Source organism: Gopherus flavomarginatus, chromosome 1, assembly GCF_025201925.1.
Source record: "Gopherus flavomarginatus isolate rGopFla2 chromosome 1, rGopFla2.mat.asm, whole genome shotgun sequence".
Classification (NCBI taxonomy): Eukaryota; Metazoa; Chordata; order Testudines; family Testudinidae; genus Gopherus; species Gopherus flavomarginatus.
In genome coordinates, this window is record NC_066617.1 from 315,256,277 (window position 1) to 315,275,875 (window position 19,599).

Here is a 19,599-nt window from a genome sequence, read left to right on the forward strand (position 1 = left end):
CAGGCACCAAATCTCTTCTCATTAGCAAATACTGAAAGCCACCAAGGGTGAAAACCACTGAAAACAACACACTTTGATGTTGCTCATACCAGTATAAAAGCAATGTGACTTCAATGAGTCCGTGGAGTCACTCTGGAATTAATCATATAAGTGAGATCAAAATTTGGTTCTCTGAGAGGTTTGTATTTTTTAAAATGGGCTTGACTCGTTTCCTGTATAAACATTTTCAAATTTTTATCTTGAGCTAAAAATTTAGGGAAGGATTCTCTGGTTCGCTGTGGCTGTCTTGCAGTGGTCTGGTGATGCAAAGCACCACTATACAGCTCTTAGCTGACCTGTTACAACGGGCTTATGGCTGCTTTGCATCACTGGAGCAGCACAAAGAGACTGGTGTGTATCTGTGAATCTGGTCTGTAGACTGTTTCTGCTACTCTACCTTTTCCAAATGTGGGTAGCAGGCAGAGCTAGACAAATAATTCTTAACCAGCAGCTTCGTGATTTTTACTACTTTTTCTATTTACAAACTTTCCGTGGGCAGATCACAATTTTCTTTTAATTTATTCATTGTTCAGAATTATTCTGCGTTATTCACCAAATAATTTCTATGAATAATTCTTGATCTGCAGTTGTTTGCACTCAGTTTATTATGATCATTTGCTATATGAAATTCAAGCTGTTTTGGCTGGATACGTGGGTCACAAGGTCTGTTTCCTGAATGTGTGTTTAACTCCTGGAATCTGTTTTCCAATGAGATTACTCATAATTACACATTTGAAATTTATTTGGCAGAAATATTCTGCCGTATTCACTTGTAAATGATTTTTGGAGAATTCTTGCCTGCAAGCTTGAGTGCTAAGAGTACGCATGGAAACTGTTTGCAACCTTTCTGTGTTCAGTCAGACACATGCATGTACCAATCTGAATGAATATTTCAAGCAATTTTTGCAATATTCATCCTGATCTAGTAGCAAGTTATTTTTCACTGCTGGACTTCACATTTTTCAGGGCAGGGACCATGTCCACCCATCTGTTTGTACAGCACCTGGTACAATGGGGCTCTGACCCTGATAGGGCTTTTGAATGCTCCTTGAATACAAATTTAAAGAATAATCTGTGACCATTGTGTACTAACAGGGCATTAGGGTCTCTAGACATCTCTGATTCCAGTGAAGTTCAATACTGTAGAACAGCAGAGGAGGATCCCCATTTTGATTTAAAAATTTTCAGGGACACCAAAGCCTCCCTGCTCAGCCCTTGCCCTGTCCCTTCTCCAAGGCCCAGCCCCCACTCACTCCATTCCCCCATCCTTCCATCACTCGCTCTCCCCCACCCTCACTCACTTTCACCAGGCTCTGGAAGGGAGTTTGGGGTGGGGCTCTGGGCTGGGGGAGGGAGTTTGGGTGAGGGGGGCGGCGCTTACCTCGGGCAGCTCCCGAAAGTAACCAGCACATCTCTCTGGCGGGGGGCAGGGCAGGGGGTCTCCGCGTGCTGCTGCCCCTACTCGCAGGCACCACCTCCGCAGCTGCTACTGTCCGCAGTTCCCAGCCAATGGGAGCTGCAGAGTTGGCGCTTAGGCCAGGGGCAGCGTGCAGAGACTCTCTGCCCCCCAGAGGGCCACAGAGAGGTGCTGGCCGCTTCCGGGAGTGGCGTAAGACCCAGGGTCCCTGCTCCTTCCCCTCCCTCCCAGCGCCTCCTTCACGCAGGGAAATAGCTGTTACCTGGCGTGAAGAAGGTAGAGAGGGGGAGGAGTGGATCAGTGGGGTCTGTGGACCCCCTGGAGTATCCTCAGCGAACCCCCAGATGTCTATGGACCCCAGTTTGAGAAACGTTTCTGTAGAGTTTCGTGGAGTAGAGGTAGTCTGATACTGGAAAAAGAAAGTTATCAGATGTTACTGAGGCATGATTCTGCTCCCAAGGAACTCTATTGTAGCTTTGCCATTGATTTAAAGGGGAGTACGATTAGTCCTCTCCTGAGCACAGAGTTGTAAAACTGAAGGTAACTGTGTGTGTGTGTGTGTGTCTCTCTCTCTCTCTCCAAATCATATATATTTTATCACTTTTGTTTGTGTTAAATACATTATGGAAGCACTGGTACATGGGAGCTGGGGTTAGACACATACCTAACATAACACAGTTCAATCCAAAATACATGTATTGGATCTGCTAGAACATAAAATTGCAAGTAGAACTATTTTTTTAAAGGCAAAAAATACTGTGTTGAATTAAAACATCCAAAAACCAATGCATAGGTTTGCAGACTGCTTTGCTTATAGAGGATTCTCTTTATCCCTTCAGGTGCTACTTGTTGAAAGGTCAATGTTGGAGCACTCTAAGGGTCTGCAATGGAGAGAGACCTGGAAAGGCTTTGTTTGTCCCTAACACTAAAATAACTTTCTGGGAAATGGGTTCTCAGCTACAAAGGATAGGTGTTTCTTGCAATTTAGAGTCAGACTGCCAGAAGGAGGGTGCTGCTGTTCAGGGCTCACAAATGTAGCCAAGTTCTGGTTTGTTTCATGTAGGGCAGGGCTGGATTACTTAATTTTTAAATTACATAACAGCATTTTTTCTGAAATCTGGAAAAATATATTTTTAGTCCTTAAGTTTTTATTGTTTGCTATTTTATTTTTCAGGTACTGTTTGAAGCAAACAATGCGCTAGCATTAGGGCAGATTATATAAACAAAATCATGGTCCAAGAATTTTTCCTCAATGGAATTCATCTTTTCACATTACATGTGCTAATGAATGTTATCTGGCCACTCTGAATGGGTTCTCACAACTGACAAAATGCAGAAGTTAAATCTTTACTACAGACTAGTTGGTTTCTCTTTTCCCACCTGATGAGGATTGTCTGATCTGATGAGGATGAGTACAGGAAAATTATTGCTCATGATCTCTTGGCTAATAACTATTTCTTGTTGAAATCAAGTGTGTGTATTTACTTATGGGCTAAGGACCCTTTGGGCCTGATTTTCATTTACATTAGGCCATTTTATACCACTCTGGCAGTGTCCAGGGGACTTTAAATGGGCATAAAGTACATTTATTCTCTAAACTCCCTTTAGACTGCCAGAGGGTTTAAAGTGGCCTAAGGCTATGTCTATATTGCCCCACAGTTCAGACTACGGGGGTGTGAACAGCAGTGCATACCAAAGTGCAGTGCTCTAACTCCTCCATGTGGATCCCACGGGTATGAACTAAAAGGTTCCTACTTCACATTAATGTAGTCCTATCTGAAGAGAGCGCATTGCTATTCACATCCCCGTAGTGGAACAGCAGGGCACTGTAGACATGCCCTTAGTGTATATGGGAATCAGGCCATAAGAACTTTAGATCCCTGTTCAAATTCAGCCCACACACCAGTGGTGAACAAAAGCCATCACCATTGGATGGTTAACCCATAAAATGCATTGATGATCCCAGACTCTGTCCTAGTACCTGGCAAACTCAGCAAGGAGGCTGAGGAATCAATTCTCATGGAGACTGAATTAACCTCTTCCTAGGCCCTGTCTTCACTGGCTGTCAAACCAGCTTTAAAAAACAGTACAAAAATGGTTTATACTTACTGGGAGCCAGTAGGGTTCTGACATGGATGGGCTGACAAATGTGAACAAAACCAAACTGTGTAGAATGAGGTAAGAAGATGTGCTCTCACCTACATCCCTCCAGAGCTGCAGCTTGTTGGCCAATTGACATAGCAAAGCTCCTGCTACACCTGTTATGTGAATGAATAAATAGAGAAGTTCAGGCTCCTGAGCATCTTGCATGAGGTCCAAAAGAAGAAAAAATACTAATTTTTTTGTAAATAAAGGCATACAGAGCTAACAAAGGCTGGGACAGATGCAGATACCCTGTTTCCTGACAATTGATTTATAGCTGGCATAGGGGTGAGTAGTATCAAATAGCAATGGCTGCTCAAAAAACCTTTGGCAGTTGGCACAGTTGCACCCTCTACTGTCAGATAAAATCTGGCCACAATGGTCCATTCTGCCATGGCTTCCAGGCTGGATCTAACACCTCACTTTGGACCAGATTCTGCCATCCTTAGCAAGTAGGACCTTCCTTCTTGCATTTTTCTCAATGGGAGCTGTTGGGTGCTGAGCATTTTGAAAGTCTGGCCTCTAATGTATGGACTGAGTGATGTGTGGATTTTTTTGGCTTTGTTTATTTTTTTAAATGAAGTTTCAGGTAAGTGGCCTCACTGGGTGGTCCAGTTTGGCAGCCTCTGGCTCTTGCTGCTGATGCTGGGAATGGTTAGGTCATCTAACTCTCACCTACTGAAAGTCTTGAGGATCAGGAGTCCAGATCTCCACAGTGTACCTGAGAGAAGGGTTTGCTTTGGCCCTGTGTGTACTGTTAGCTTGGAAATTCTCCTCTCTTTTCAATATCTGGGCCTGGAGCCCCTAGAGAGGCCTCCGGAGGGAGATAGCAGAGAGCTTGCCTGAAGCTGAAAGAACACAGCTGACTGCTACATGAGATTTGTAACTAATTCACCTCAGTCCTGTTTTAAAAACAGCCAGGCATTTGAATGCTGGAAGCCAGTGATTTTTGCCCTGTACAGGAAGCCTTGGATGAAAACTAATGGAGTTACTAGTAACAAGTGACTTCTCCCTATGGCAGGGGTGGGAAAACTTTTTGGCCTGAGGGCCACATCAGGATTCCAAAACTGTGTATGGAGGGCTGGGTAGGGAAGGCTGTGTGTGCCTCTCCAAACAGCCTGGCCTCCATCCCTTATACACTCCTTCCCACCGCCTGACTGCCCCCTCAGAACCCCTGACCCATCCAACCCCCCTGCTCCTTAACCCCTAACTGTCCCCTGGGACCCCACCCCTATCCAACCCCCATGTCCTCCGACTGTCCTGACCCCTATCCACACCCCCACCCCCACCCCAGACAGGCCCCTTGGGACTCCCATGCATATCCAACCCCCCCTGTTCCCCATCCCCTGACTGCCTCCTCCGCCCCAACCAACTGTCCCCTGACTGCCCTTCGGGATCCCCTGCCCCATATCCAACCCCCCCCGCTCCCCACCCCCTTAACATGCTGCTCAGAGCAGCAGGACTGGCAGCTGCGCTGCCCAGCCGGAGCCAGCCATGCTGCCGCACTGCCTGACAGGAGCTCACAGGCAAGCTGAGGCTGTGGGGGAGGGGGGACAGCAGGAGAAGGGCTGGAGGCTAGCCTCCCTGGCAGGGAGTTCAAGGGCTGGGCAGGACGGTCCCGCAGGCTGTAGTTTGCCCACCTCTGCCCTATGGTCTAGTCTGTGTATTGGCACTATGGATCTAAGGCTCTGTTCTTCATGCTCACTCAAATGCCCCATTCCCTGCTCCCCTCAGTGCTGTGACGTTCAATGTGGGTAGTCCACACAGGAATACGGGAGAATATTATGCCTGCTTATTCTCCTGAACAGGCACATTAGGCAAGCCACAATCTTGCCCTTTGTGAGTTGCACAAAAAAGATAGTTACTCCTTACATGTTAGCAAATAATTAATAGACACAATACTGTAATTTTGTCTTGCATCTGAGAATTTACTTCTATAAATTATACAACACCTTAGTATATTAAGTAACTTAAGTGCAATGATTATTGTCAGAATAAATGAACAAAGAATATTTTGTGATTCATTATCCTTGCTTTTTATTCGTTTACTTTTTAATTTGTCAAATTCATTAATTCAAAATGAGTCTCTAGTTATTAGCGTGAATTAGGGAAGACTTATTGTTCAGTATGTCCTAATTCAGCCTCAAATACTGAAAAATCTCCTGCTGGTCAACTGAAGTGGGTTTTAGCCCACGAAAGCTTATGCCCAAATAAATTTGTTAGCCTCTAAGGTGTCACAGGCACTCCTTATTCTTTTTGCTGATATAGACTAACACGGCTGCCCACTCTGAAACCTCACTCCACTCAGATAGCTATTACGAACACAAACAGCCTCACCAAAACGCAAACGAAAAGAAACAAACTTGCAAGTAACTTCAGCAGCAGTATTAAAAAAGAAAAGGAAAACACAGGCTGTGAACTAGGGTGACCAGATGTCCCCATTTTATAGAGACAGTCCCGATTTTGGGTCTTTTTCTTATATAGGCTCCTATTACCTCCCAAACTGCTGTCCCGATTTTTCACACTTTCTGTCTGGGTGCCCTACTGTGAGCTCAAAGCATATAACATATTGACAACCCAGCACTGGCACGCCTTCCCAAAGCTTGCAGCAACATGCAAAAAAGCCAGCAGCAACATTTTCCCCTCCTCTTCCTTTTATATCTCTCCTGTCCTCGGCTTGTCTCTGTAACTTCTGCTTCTCTCTTCAAGCCCTAAGGGCCATTCCTTCAACCTCTTCTGCCTCTCCTCTGAGTCCTGAGGGCTCTTTCACTTCCTCTGTGCCCTCTATCCCCAGTTTACAGCCTGACAGGTTTATTTTTCTGAGTCATGTGATTGCATGGCTAGTTGGGGCTCCATGTAGATTCATAGATTCATAGATTCTAGGGTCAGAAGGGACCAATGTGATCATCTAGTCCGACCCCCTGCACAAAGCAGGCCACAGAACCCTACCCATCCACTTCTATAACAAACCCCTAATCTATGCCTCAGTTATTGAAGTCTTCAAATTGTGGTTTGAAGACCTCAAGCTGCAGAGAATCCACCAGCAAGTGACCCATGCCCCACGCTGCAGGGGAAGGCGAAAAACCTCCAGGGCCTCTGCCAATCTGCCCTGGAGGAAAATTCCCTCCTGACCCCAAATATGGCGATCAGCTAAACCCTGAGCATGTGGGCAAGACTCACCAGCCAGCACTCAGAAAAGAATTCTCTGCAGTAACTCAGATCCCATCCCATCCAACATCCCATCACCAACCACTGGGCATACTTATCTGGCGATAATCAAAGATCAGTTGCCAAAATTAGGCTCTCCCATCATACCATCCCTTCCATAAACTTATCAAGCTTAATCTTAAAGCCAGATATGTCTTTTGCCCCCACTACTCCCCTTGGAAGGCTGTTCCAGAACTTCACTCCTCTAATGGTTAGAAATCTTCGTCTAATTTCAAGTCTAAACTTCCTAGTGTCCAGTTTATACCCATTTGTTCTTGTATCTACATTGGTACTAAGCTTAAATAATTCCTCTCCCTCCCTAATATTAATCCCTCTGATATATTTATAAAGAGCAAGCATATCTCCCCTCAGCCTTCTTTTGGCTAGACTAAACAAGCCAAGCTCTTTGAGTCTCCTTTCATATGACAGCTTTTCCATTCCTCGGATCATCCTAGTAGCCCGTCTCTGAACCTGTTCCAGTTTGAATTCATCCTTCTTAAACATGGGAGACCAGAACTGCACACAGTATTCCAGGTGGGGTCTCACCAGCGCCTTATATAACGGTACTAACACCTCCTTATCTTTGCTGGAAATACCTCGCCTGATGCATCCTAAAACCGCATTAGCTTTTTTCACGGCCATATCACATTGGCGGCTCATAGTCATCCTGTGATCTACCAATACCCCAAGGTCCTTCTCCTCCTCTGTTGCTTCCAACTGATGCATCCGCAATCTATATCTAAAGTTCTTATTATTAATCCGTAAGTGCATGACCTTGCACTTTTCACTATTAAATTTCATCCTATTACTATTACTCCAGTTTACAAGGTCGTCCAGATCTTCCTGTATGATATCTCAGTCCTTCTCCGTGTTAGCAATACCCCCCAGCTTTGTGTCATCTGCGAACTTTATTAGCACATTCCCGCTTTTTGTGCCAAGGTCGGTAATAAAAAGGTTAAATAGGATTGGTCCCAGAACCGATCCTTGAGGAACTCCACTAGTAACCTCCTTCCAGCCTGACAGTTCACCCGTCAGTATGACCTGTTGTAGTCTCCCCTTTGACCAGTTCCTTATCCACCTTTCAATTCTCATATTGATCCCCATCTTTTCCAATTTGACTAATAATTCCCCATGTGGAACCGTATCAAATGCCTTACTGAAATCGAGGTAAATTAGGTCTACCACAATTCCTTTGTCTAAATAGTCTGTCACCTTCTCAAAGAAGGAGATCAGGTTGGTTTGGCACAATCTACCTTTAGTAAAACCATGTTGTACTTTGTCCCAATTACCATTGACCTCAATGTCCTTAACTACTTTCTCCTTCAAAATTTTTTCCAAGACCTTACATACTACAGATGTCAAACTAACAGGCCTATAGTTACTCGGATCACTCTTTCTCCCTTTCTTAAAGATAGGAACTACGTTAGCAATTCTCCAGTCGTACGGTACAACCCCTGAGTTTACTGATTCATTAAAAATTCTCGCTAAGGGGCTTGCAATTTCATGCACCAGTTCCTTTAATATTCTCGGATGAAGATTGTCCAGGCCCTCCGATTTTGTCCCATTAAGCTGTTCAAGTATGGCTTCTACCTCAGATGTGGTAATAGCCACCTCCATATCCTCATTCCCGTTTGTCATCCTTCCATTACCCCTAAGCTCCCCATTAGCCTTATTAAAGACTGAGGCAAAGTACTTATTTAGATGTTGGGCCATGCCTAGGTTATCCTTAACCTCCTTTCCATCCTCAGTGTTTAGCGGTCCCACTTCTTCTTTCTTTGTTTTCTTCTTATTTATATGGCTATAGAACCTTTTACTATTGGTTTTAATTCTCTTTGCAAGGTTGAACTCTACTTGGCTTTTAGCCTTTCTCACTTTATCCCTACATGTTCTGACCTCACTAAGGTAGCTTTCCTTGCTAATCCCACCCTTCTTCCACTCCTTGTAGGCTTTCTGTTTTTTCTTAATCACCTCTCTGAGATGCTTGCTCATCCAGCTTGGTCTACAACTCCTGCCTATGGTTTTTTCCCCTTTCTTGGGATGCAGGCTTCCGATAGTTTCTGCAGCTGCGACTTAAAGTAATTCCAGGCCTCTTCCGCATTTAGATCCACAAGTTCTTCAGTCCAATCCACTTCCCTAACTAATTTCCTTAATTCTTTAAAGTTAGCCCTTTTGAAATAAAAAACCCTAGTCCCAGCTCTATTTTTGTTTATCCTTCCATCTAGTTTGAACTGAATTAGCTCATGATCACTCGAACCAAGGTTGTCCCCTACAACCATTTCTTCTATGAGGTCCTCACTGCTCACCAAAACCAAATCTAAAATGGCATCCCCTCTTGTCAGTTCTTCAACTGCTTGGTGAAGGAATCCATCAGCTATCACATCCAGAAAAATCTGATCCCTACTATTCTTGCTAGCACTTGTACTCCAGTCTATATCTGGGAAGTTAAAGTCTCCCATGATCACACATTTCCCACTAGTGTTTACTTCCTTAAAAACAGTAAAGAGGTCTCTATCCATATCCAAATCAGATCCTGGCGGTCTGTAGCACACCCCAAGCACTATCTCAGGGGAGGCTCTAGTAGCTTTCTTTCCCAGTGTGATTTTTGCCCAGACAGACTCTGTCTTGTCCATTCCATCACTTCTTATTTCTTTACAGTTAACTTCCTCATTGATGTACAATGCTACTCCACCACCTTTGCCTTTATTTCTATCTTTCCTAAACAGCACATAGCCTTCTATACCTGTACTCCAGTCATGACTACTATTCCACCACGTTTCTGTTATCCCTATAATATCTGGTTTCACTTCCTGCACCAGTAGCTCTAGTTCCTCCATTTTGTTCCCTAGGCTCCTCGCATTAGTGTACAGACATCTTAATTTTTGCCGTTTGGCTTCACTCACATTCTGTACCCTGTTAGGCACGGACATTCTACCACCAGCATCACCTGTTAGTCTGTTATCTACACTACCCTTCCTCCTTATGCCAATTCTTCTGTCCATGGCTGTATCCCCTCTTACTTTGTTTACTTCCCTCTCAAGGTTAAATTCCGGCGTGGAGATCTCCCAACCATCTCCCCCAAATTTCTAGTTTAAAGCTCTCTTAATCAGGTCGGCGAGCGTCCATTCTAGAAGTCTATTTCCCTCCTTGTGTTTCTACAGTACAGTGGTACAGTAGGAATAAATGGTCAATATTCAACATGATGAAAATTTAAGAGTGAGGGGCCCCTAGGGTCTCCATGACTGCCATTATTCAAGGCATTTTTTGATTATCTGAAACAGTGGGAGAGACGTTAAGTGATAATTTGCTAGCATCACAAAATGATTTAAGTTAGTCAAGCCTAAAGGAGACTATTCAGAATTTCAGCGGGACCCAGCAAAGCTTAGGTGAATGGGCTGCACAAAGACTGTTGAAATTAAATGTTGACAAATGCAAGGTAATGCACATGAGAAGGAAAATTTTGGACTACTCGGACACTTCACAAGAACACACATTACCTTTAATGACTCTGGGAAAAGGCCTGGGCATTATTTGTAGACAGGTCAGTGTGGCAGGGATAAACCCCCTCCCTACACAAATTATTATAATGTATAAAGACTAATATACAAAATAATACTGAAAATATTATGCCATAAGCCACATTCTGGCCCAGTACCACTCTGTATAGAGGTCAGTCTGTTGCGAGAGGATGCATCCACTTCTAAGACCCTCTTACCCTGACCCAGCTTCAGTTGTGGGGGGGAGGGCGTGCAGCCCAGCCGTGCTAAGAGCCATGTGAGCAGCTATGGGGAGCCACAGACCCTCTACCTTACCTGGCCGGGGGGTCCGCAGGGTGGGGACATGAGCTGGGGCTGGTCTTGGCCCCCCATCTCAGGCAGGTGGAGGGTCTGCAGTGTCCCACAGCTGCCCAGGCTCCCCAGCCAGGCTCAGCTGTTGGCCTGACCAGGGGGGTGGGGCCTTGGGGGGGGGTAAGAGGGGGGCCATGGCCCCCCAGTGGGCCCCCATTCCAGTGCTCCTGCACAGACCACCTGAGCCCACCTCAGTCACTTATCCATGCATTTGCAGAGCTACACCAAGTTGTGGGCACTCTGGTTTCTAGTTTAACTCTTTGGGAACAATGTGGCAGGAAAACGGGGAACAGAGACTTGGCAAAGGAATTTCTTAACTACAGTAACTCAACTCTTTAAAAACACTAGCTTCTTAGAGATCCTTATACCAAAACAAAAGTCCTGAGATGCATCCATGTCCAGGCTGATCCCCAGGGCCGTCCTTAGGATTTATGGTGCCCTAGGTGGGATTATTAAACTGGTGCCCCTGTGCCTGACTTGCTCTGAGCAACAGAAACATAAGCTTACACTACTGGAAAACTTGCCACATGCATGTTATTAAAACCAGTTTAAGTTAATGAAGCACACTGTAATGCTCATGGGCTAGCACTAAAGAAGTAGCACTATAGAAAAAATTCTGATTTGACAGAATGGTGCAAATAATATAATTTTTTAAATTTGTCACCATTTTATTGGAAATTAATATGAAGAGGTATTGAAACAAGGATTTGTTTTTAATTAAAAGCAATCTTTCTGGCTTTTTTGGCTGCAAAATCAGTAATAATGTCATCGTATGACAAAGCCAAAGTGATGTCTTGTTTGATTGCAAGAATAGTAAGACCAGTCAAGTGTTCCTGACTCATTGTAGAGTGGAGATAGTTTTTAATGAGCTTTAGTTTTGAGAAGCTCTGTTCTCCTGAGGCTACTGTTACAGAAATTGTCAGTAGAATACGAGTGGCAATGTACACATTAGGATATATAGATATAGATATAGATATAGATAGATATATATATATATATATATATATATATCTAACAAGTTTGCTGGTATGAATAAACTGTACAATGTTCATCACTGATTTTGCATGTGGCAACACTGATGACAGTGTACTCAATTCTTTGTACAGTTCAAGTCCATTTAAATCAAAACTATCACCGTGCTTCAGGAGGCTCTCTAGGTTCTTGCATTTAGTCATTAGTTGCTCTTGTTTTTCTCTTTCGTTGGATTTAGTCCCACTCAGCCTGCTGCCAGCTGAGTGACTGGAACCCCAGGCTGACAGTGGGTTGAGTGGTTCACCCAGGGTCTCAGCCATCGGCCTGCTTAGCCTGCTGCCAGCCTGGGGGTCCTTGGGGGTCCCCAGGCCAGCAGTGGGTGCTGAGTGGGGCTGGTGGCCAGGACCCCGGCTGGCAATGGGGCAGCAGCCGGAACCCCAGAGCATCAAAAATCAGCTGGAGCCTATATAAGAAAAAGACCCCAAAATTGGGACTGTCCGTACAAAAGTGGGACATCTGCTCACCCTACCCCAACCCCCTGTCCTGATTTTTTGCACATGCTATCTGGCTATCCCCAGCTCAGACCTGTGTGACCATTCCAATCCTGGCTGCCTGCCAAGGAAGTGAGTTACTTTCACTTTCATTCCTCAGTAGGAAGCCAGGGATGGGAGGGGGGAGAGAGGGGTGCTCTGTGGGGGGAGGGAGAAAGGTGGGGTGCTCCGTGGGGCAGAGGGGAGAAGAACGGATGTTATGGAGGACAACAAAGGATACTGCCAGAGCCGCCGAACCTGCCTCACCTCATGTCGGGGGAAGGAGTCACACTCGCAGGTGAGTTCCTTCCCCCACTGCTTCCCAGAGACCCCTGCAGCCAATCCCCTCCCTCAGACTGTGCTGCATTCGTCTCTCTAGGACCCAACAGCCCTGCTCTTACATGCTCCACTGCTTCCCGTCTGTCCGGGCTCCCGGCAGAGCGGTGCCCCCAGACCTAGTGGTGCCCTAGGCAGCTGCCTATTCTGCCTATGACTAAGAACGGCCCTGCTGATCCCGATCCCTTCTGAGGTTTGTTAGTGTTTCAGGCTGGACAGATTCCCTCCTGCCCTCTCATTCCTACAAGCCGTGTACTTCTGTGTCAATGTATGCCCCCTTGTGCTCAGAGAAGCACCTTCTCTTAAATACAGTCTCTTTCCTTTTGCAATGGGCCCAGGCTGAGAAGCTGCAGATCCACCAGCAATGATGGTGCCTCTTTGTGGAAAAATCCATTGTTCCAAGGTGTTGGATAAGCAGTTAAGAGTCAATCAAAGTTGATGGCTCCAGATTGCTCTGTGATGGCTTCTCCATGGATTCTTCAAGGATTGTCAAGCACCTTTTGTGGGCAGGGTGGCTAACTGGAATGCAGATCAATAACTTTTGCCTTGGGCAAGGTTAGATCCAGTTGTGAGCTGGAGCCAGTTCCCACCAGAACCACAAGAATCGGATGTTAAATTTAGAAGCCGGTGTAGAACCAGCTGTTAAAGGGACGGGTGGGTGGGCAAACGGCCTGCGGGACCATCCTGTCTCTGGCCCACCTGAGCTCCCAGCTGGGGAGGCTTCCCCAGCCCTGCCCCCACTTCCCCCCCTTGCAGAGCCACAGTGTGCCAAAGCCCCAGCGCTCTGGGCAGCTCTGCAACTCCTGCTGTTTTGAGCAGCAAGGTAAGGGGGGGGGGACCTGTGAGCTCCAGTGGTCCGTGCGGCATCCATACATGCTGCCCTGAGCAGCATGGTAAGAGACCTGGGCCGGGGCTGGGAGGAGGGGTTGGATAAGGGGCAGGGAGTGGTTGGAGGGGGTGGAGGTTCTGGAGGGGCAGTCAGGGGATGGGGAATGGGGGGGTGGGGTCCTGGGGGGCAGTTAGGGTGACGGATCTCAGAAGGGGGTGGTCAGGGGACAAGGAGCGGGGGCGGTTGATGGGTTGTGGGGTCTGAGGGGGGCAGTCGGGGGCAGGACATGAGTGGGGGTCGGATGGGGGAGACAGGCTGTTTTGGGAGGCACAGCCTTCCCTACCCAGCCCCCGATACAGTTTGGCAACCCCAATGTGCAGGGCCAGCTTTTGGAAGTTTGAGGCCCGATTTTGAAGGGACCTCAGCAGGGATGACTAAAAAAAAAAAACCACGTAAAAAAACACATGGGGCTTGTACTCACCGGGTGGCGCTCCAAGTCTTCGGTGGCACTTCGATGGTGGGTCCTTCACTCGCTCCGGGTCTTTGGTGGCACTGAAGGACCCACTGCTGAAGTGCCACCAAAGACCTGGAGAGAGTGAAGGACCTGCCGCTGAAGTCCCGGTAGGGAACCAATTGTTAAGATTTTGGCAGCTCATCACTGGTTAGATCTGTTCTAATGAAGGTTACAATACAAAATGGAGTTCATAATTTGGTACAGGGATGTCCCTCTCTCACCATCAATAGCATGCCCTTAACTAACTGGAATGTTGTGTTCAGTTCTGGTCACCCTATTCTCGGAAGGATATCACCGAAACACAAGATATTTAGAGATGGACAATAAAAATGATTAGTGACATGAAGCAACTTTCATATGAAGAGAGAGATTGAAAAGATTGGAGTCATTCATTTTAGAGAAGAGAGGAAAAGAGAGGGGATATGGTAAAAGTATCCACATAATTAATGGTGCAGAAAGGGGAAATCAGATGCTCTTTTATAACCTTTCTTCTAATCCAAGAACAAGGAGACATTCAGTAAAATTAGAGAATATGTAAAAATTGATAAAAGGAATTGTTTTGTTTTTTTTTTAAACACATGTAATTAACTTGTGGAACGAATTGCCACTGGATATCATTGAGGCCAGAAAGATAAGAAGTTTTAAAAAGGAGTAGACTTTGAAACATGCACAGTGCTATTGGGTGGTTATTATTGTTAAATAAAAACTAAGCTAACTGCTGGGAGTTGGAATCTTTCCCTTCATATGCTGTGCTTGACAAACCTGAATCAGACACCTGCATATGCAGGTTGGAGTGCATCACAATCCCAGAAAGGGCAAACAGAAGTGGGTGGAGATTCCACTGGACTGGGCAGGTTGGAGAAGATGGGACTGGGAGAAATGCAGTTGCTCCTCCTCTGGTGTGTTAGCAGTCTGCAGAATGTAGCCAGGACTCAGACTGCCTTTGAAGGTGCTAGCAAGTAGCTGTTGACAATGGGCAGGCCAGCTTCAGGTGAAAGAAATATGTCTGAACTGGGCATGGAGCCAGGAACTGTAAGGCTTGTTTTTGGCTCTCCCCATTTTGTTTTATATAAGTGGTGGTTTGCTCTCCATGTCTGACTCCCTTTTTGTTCATCAGTTGCTGCCCTTTTTCAGTAAGAGTGGGAAAATGGTGTCATGTGACCTGGGAATAGCCTGCTTCATAACAGGAGAGCATAAAAGCCCAGCACACCCTGTGAAGCGTGCTGTCCGGAATACAATCAAGAAAGAAGATCAGCTTACCTGCTTCCAAGTGTGTTCCTGATCCTTGTCATCCAGTCTGTGGTGTTCCTACTTGCTCCTCTCCTGTTCCTGTTCTAGCTGTGGTCCTGATCCTGTTGTGGTATTCCTGTTCCCCGAGTATCCCAGTGAAATGGTGATGTACAGTTTACTTGTTTTACCTTGTTGACCCTTGGCTTCATGCCAATTCATGTTAACTACCAAGTTATTTTAATAACTCCTATTGTTGTTTGCACCCCACTAATTGCTTTGTGCTCTTCCTTTGGTTGGGAAGATCTCGGGGTGAGGGAATGGGATTGCTACCGGTGACAGATACGGATGGGGGGTACCTGTAGTAAGGGGAAGGGGAATTTAATTTCCTGTCTTCTTTCCCTACCCATTGGGGGTGTAAGAGAACCAGCTGTATCATTGCGCACTTGGTTCTTTGCCCTGTTGCTGCTCTGTCTTGCTCTTCAGTCCCAAAGGCAGACTCCAGTTGTCTACCAATGGCGTCCCTCCTATGATCAGTGGATCCAAACTTCATGGGTCCAGCTAGCAGAGCTAGATGAATAATGGATTTTTCAGTTTGATGGCAAGTCTCAAAAATCAGGGAAGGGAAATTATTTTGAGTTGTAAAGTTGAAATTTTTTTTACTTCAGGTCAAACAAAATGTTTCTTTCAGCTCAGAATGAAAAGTTTTGTTTCAATTTGAAGCATTTTTAAAATGTTTTTAGATTAAAAATATTAAATGAAATTTTGAAAGAAAAAGGCATTTTAAATTAAAAAAAATCTAAACTTTTCATGTAAAAAATATCAACCAAAACATTTAACTTTGAGATTTTTTTTCCCCCGTGGCATTTTTTAGACAAATACAATTCAATGAAACTGACATGAATTCATAAAATGTTTTCTTATTGCCAAATATTCATTTTTCAGTGAAAGTTTTGATTGAAAAATGTTGTCAATGGACCCCTCTCCTTGCCCTGACCAGAGCGCACTGCCTTAGTCCCTTCTTGGACTTAGATGAAATTTTTACCTAAACAAGGATGGCAGGTTTGGACCTTTGTTTGACAATGTAACTATATTAGGAATCTTGTTCCTGGAAGTGGAGTGGTTATAGAGTTCCTGGTCCTTCACAGTTACTAGAAAGGATCAGGATGTGCTGCTGTGGGGAGCTTAATAAATGTAGGGACTTCCTACTTGGGGAGTTCTCTGGTTGTGCTTAAAGCATGGCTCTTTGTATTTTTGTCATCACACTACATAGTGTCAGAAGCGAGTGAGTCTTTCTCTCTAAAGGAGGATTCAAAGTAAGAGACCTCCAGATTGCTGGGGGAGGGGGGGAGTGAATGGGGAAAGTGGAAAATTGGACAGGAGAGTGTGGAAGCTGCAGCTGTAAGGAGACAGAGCCCTGTCTCAAAACAGCAGTGGAGCCCATAGCATAAATGGCTCTGTTAGAGAAGTTTGATTTTTGGTAACTCGAGCAGCTGGACTTACTGGCTCTAGTGGATTGAGCAATTCCAGATGACTTCTGGTTTAACAGAAAATGAACAAGAATACCAGGTAAATGCTTCGATGTTTGCCATGGGTGATGCTGCTGATGACGTCCTGTGTGCTCTACCCCTCACTGATGAGGAAAAGAGAGAACACCCCAATGTGAAAGAGGTTTTCAATGCCCATTTCATAGGCAGACAAAGTATTATGTATGAAATGTCCTCATTTAATAGGCGTCGGCAAGAACAAGTTGAAACAGCTGAGACTTTTATTATGGTAGGTCATAGTCTTGTTGGACTTTGCAAATATAGAAGCTTAAAGGAAGAACTAATAAGAGACAGGACAGTTATTGACATAAGAGACACCAATTTATCAGCACAGTTTCAGTTAGACCCAGATCTCACAATACCAAAAGCTATGGTCGGGTTTGTGGGTATATTGGGCCAGAGACTCTCCTGTTCTGGCCACTTTGCGTTGCTCAGGCAGAATCTGGCTGTAAACGACTATCTGAGAATTCCAGAGCAGGGGAGCTCTCAGATAGTGGACAGTGGTATAACTGGCTCCTATGCCCACTGCTTCCCCCACACTCTGGTGTAGGAACGTAACCAGCTGATGTAAGTTAGAGCAGCCCTTAAACTGCTCAAAGTCATACCAGACATCAGGCAGGCTTTACTGGCTACCTGACTGCCCCCCTCCACCCCTGTCCCAAGCAGATTTCAGCGCAGGAGACAGTCTGACCCCACTGCCTGTTGCTTTGAGGCTAGGTGACGGAAGGCTGTCATGTATAGAATAAAAATATGCAGAAGCTGGAGGATGTTGAGATTTTGGACCTAAATTGCTTGACGGGGGGCATAATTCTTCTTTCACTTTTACCGGTGTAAATAAGGATTGATTCCACTGAGGTCAGGAGAGTTAGACCAGAGTCTGAGTGGACTAAGGGCAAGGAGAACCAGGCTAAGTGTCCCCGTTGCTCGTATTTAAGTGATGAAATTAAACTCACCTTCCGCTGCTAGGCTCCGGATTTCAATATAACTGGCCTATGGATCTGTTCCAAAGCCCCACATTGGTAGAGTGTATATGATGCATGACAATTACGTAGCATGTCAAGGGGTGAGTCCAGTATGGCCAGCTGAGAGGAAGCAACATCGTGCTGGAGAACCTAGAGAATACTGACAATCCTGTCTAGCAAGTCTTTCTCCTTTGACTATATTCCTTTACTTTCCCTTTATAATTGGAGCACAGGAACAATGCATGTAACAAGTTGGTTACTTAGTCCTGCCATGAGGCAGGGGACTGGACTAGATGAACTCTCAAGCTCCCTTCCAGTCCTATGATTCTATAGCAAAAGTGAGAATGCAAGAAACCATAAAGAAACAGCAATGTGACTTACATGTTAAAAGCATAGGGGAGACTGTCAGACAATGCTGATACAGTAAAGAGAAAGGAGACAAATCTGAAAGGAGCAGCAGACCAAATTTACAACATAGGAACAGTGTACAACTAAAGAGTGGGAGACCAAACAACTTTAATAGGAGGAAAACTTGGAAAAACTGTTGAAGATGTGGCAAGACACCAAGCCATAGATGGCAACAATGTGGACTAGCCAAAGAGGCAAAATGAAGGCGATGCCACAAAATGGGACATTTTGTGATAGCACACAGGTCACCAAGGGTAGAGAAAACAATCAATGGATGACAATGAGTCCATACTTCTAGGGACTATATTCTCAACAGAACAGACAACGTGGTACACAAACATGACTTGGATTTAAAATTGATACTGGGACTGCAGTCATTGCAATTCCAAAAACAGATTATAACTGATCTCAGGATGGAGATGGGCAAAGCTCAATAAGATTCTGCATTGAGCTAGTAACAGTACATTGGATATTAAGGCCAGTTCCCTGGGAAACTAGAGAAAATATGGAAAGTTCTTCAACAAATAATAGATGTAATACAAGGACTGACAACTCACTAGAGCTGCCATTAATACAAGGACAACACCTAGCAGAGAAATTAGAATGCATTCATAGTAAAAAGCAAACTATACAGGAGCTGAATCCAGACCTCTTCACAGGGGTAGGAAAGCTGTCAGGGGAATAAAAATAAACTGGTACCATCACAAACTCCCTCTTGCTCTCACAGGCAAATGCTGTATCCCTATACCCTTGCTAGGGAAAAATCAAAGAAGAATGAAAGATATGGGGATTATTTTTCAGATAGAAGAGCTTACTGAAAGATGTGCAGGGATGGTTGTAGTACTGAAACTCAAGGGCAAAATCTGGATTTTTGTGGACCATACACAACTTAATAAAAGTGTGTGCAGAGAAAGACACTTGCTTCTCACAGTTGCTCAGACTTTAGCTTAGTTATGAGAAACCAAAATCTTGATGCTTCAACCACCATTCCAGATGATGATGATGGGTTCAGCTCAATAACAGTCCAAAGCAGTGTGGACCAACACATGTTCATTTTCATCATCTGAGTCAAATGCCACCAGAAGAAGGTAGATTTTTCTCAAAGTCAGATGTTACAGCAGACTTCTAGCAAATCCTCCTTGCTAAATAACCTGCACCATTAACTATATTAATCATCCTGTCTGGAAGTTATTATTTCAGTCATCTGCCATGTGGCATATCTTCAGCATCAGAACATGTCTAAAAGAGAATCTCTCAGAACATGTCAGATTTGCCATGCAGATGAAGTGTTGGTATAAGACAGAAATAAAAATGAACCTGATGACCACCCATATGCAGTTTTGGGGGGTTTCTAACAAGCCACTGAATGAGAAATGTGAATTTTGAAAGGAGCAAATAAAATTTGTAGGACATAATATAGGCGTGGCCATACTGGGTCAGACCAATGTCCATCTAGCCCAGTATCCTGTCTTCTGACAATGGCCAGAGCCAGATGCTTCAGAGGGTATGACCAGAACAGGGCAATTTCAAGTGATCCATCCACTGTCTGCTTCTGACACTTAAGAGTTTTAGGGACACTCAGAGCAGTGGATTGCATCTCTGACCATCTTGGCTAATAGCCATC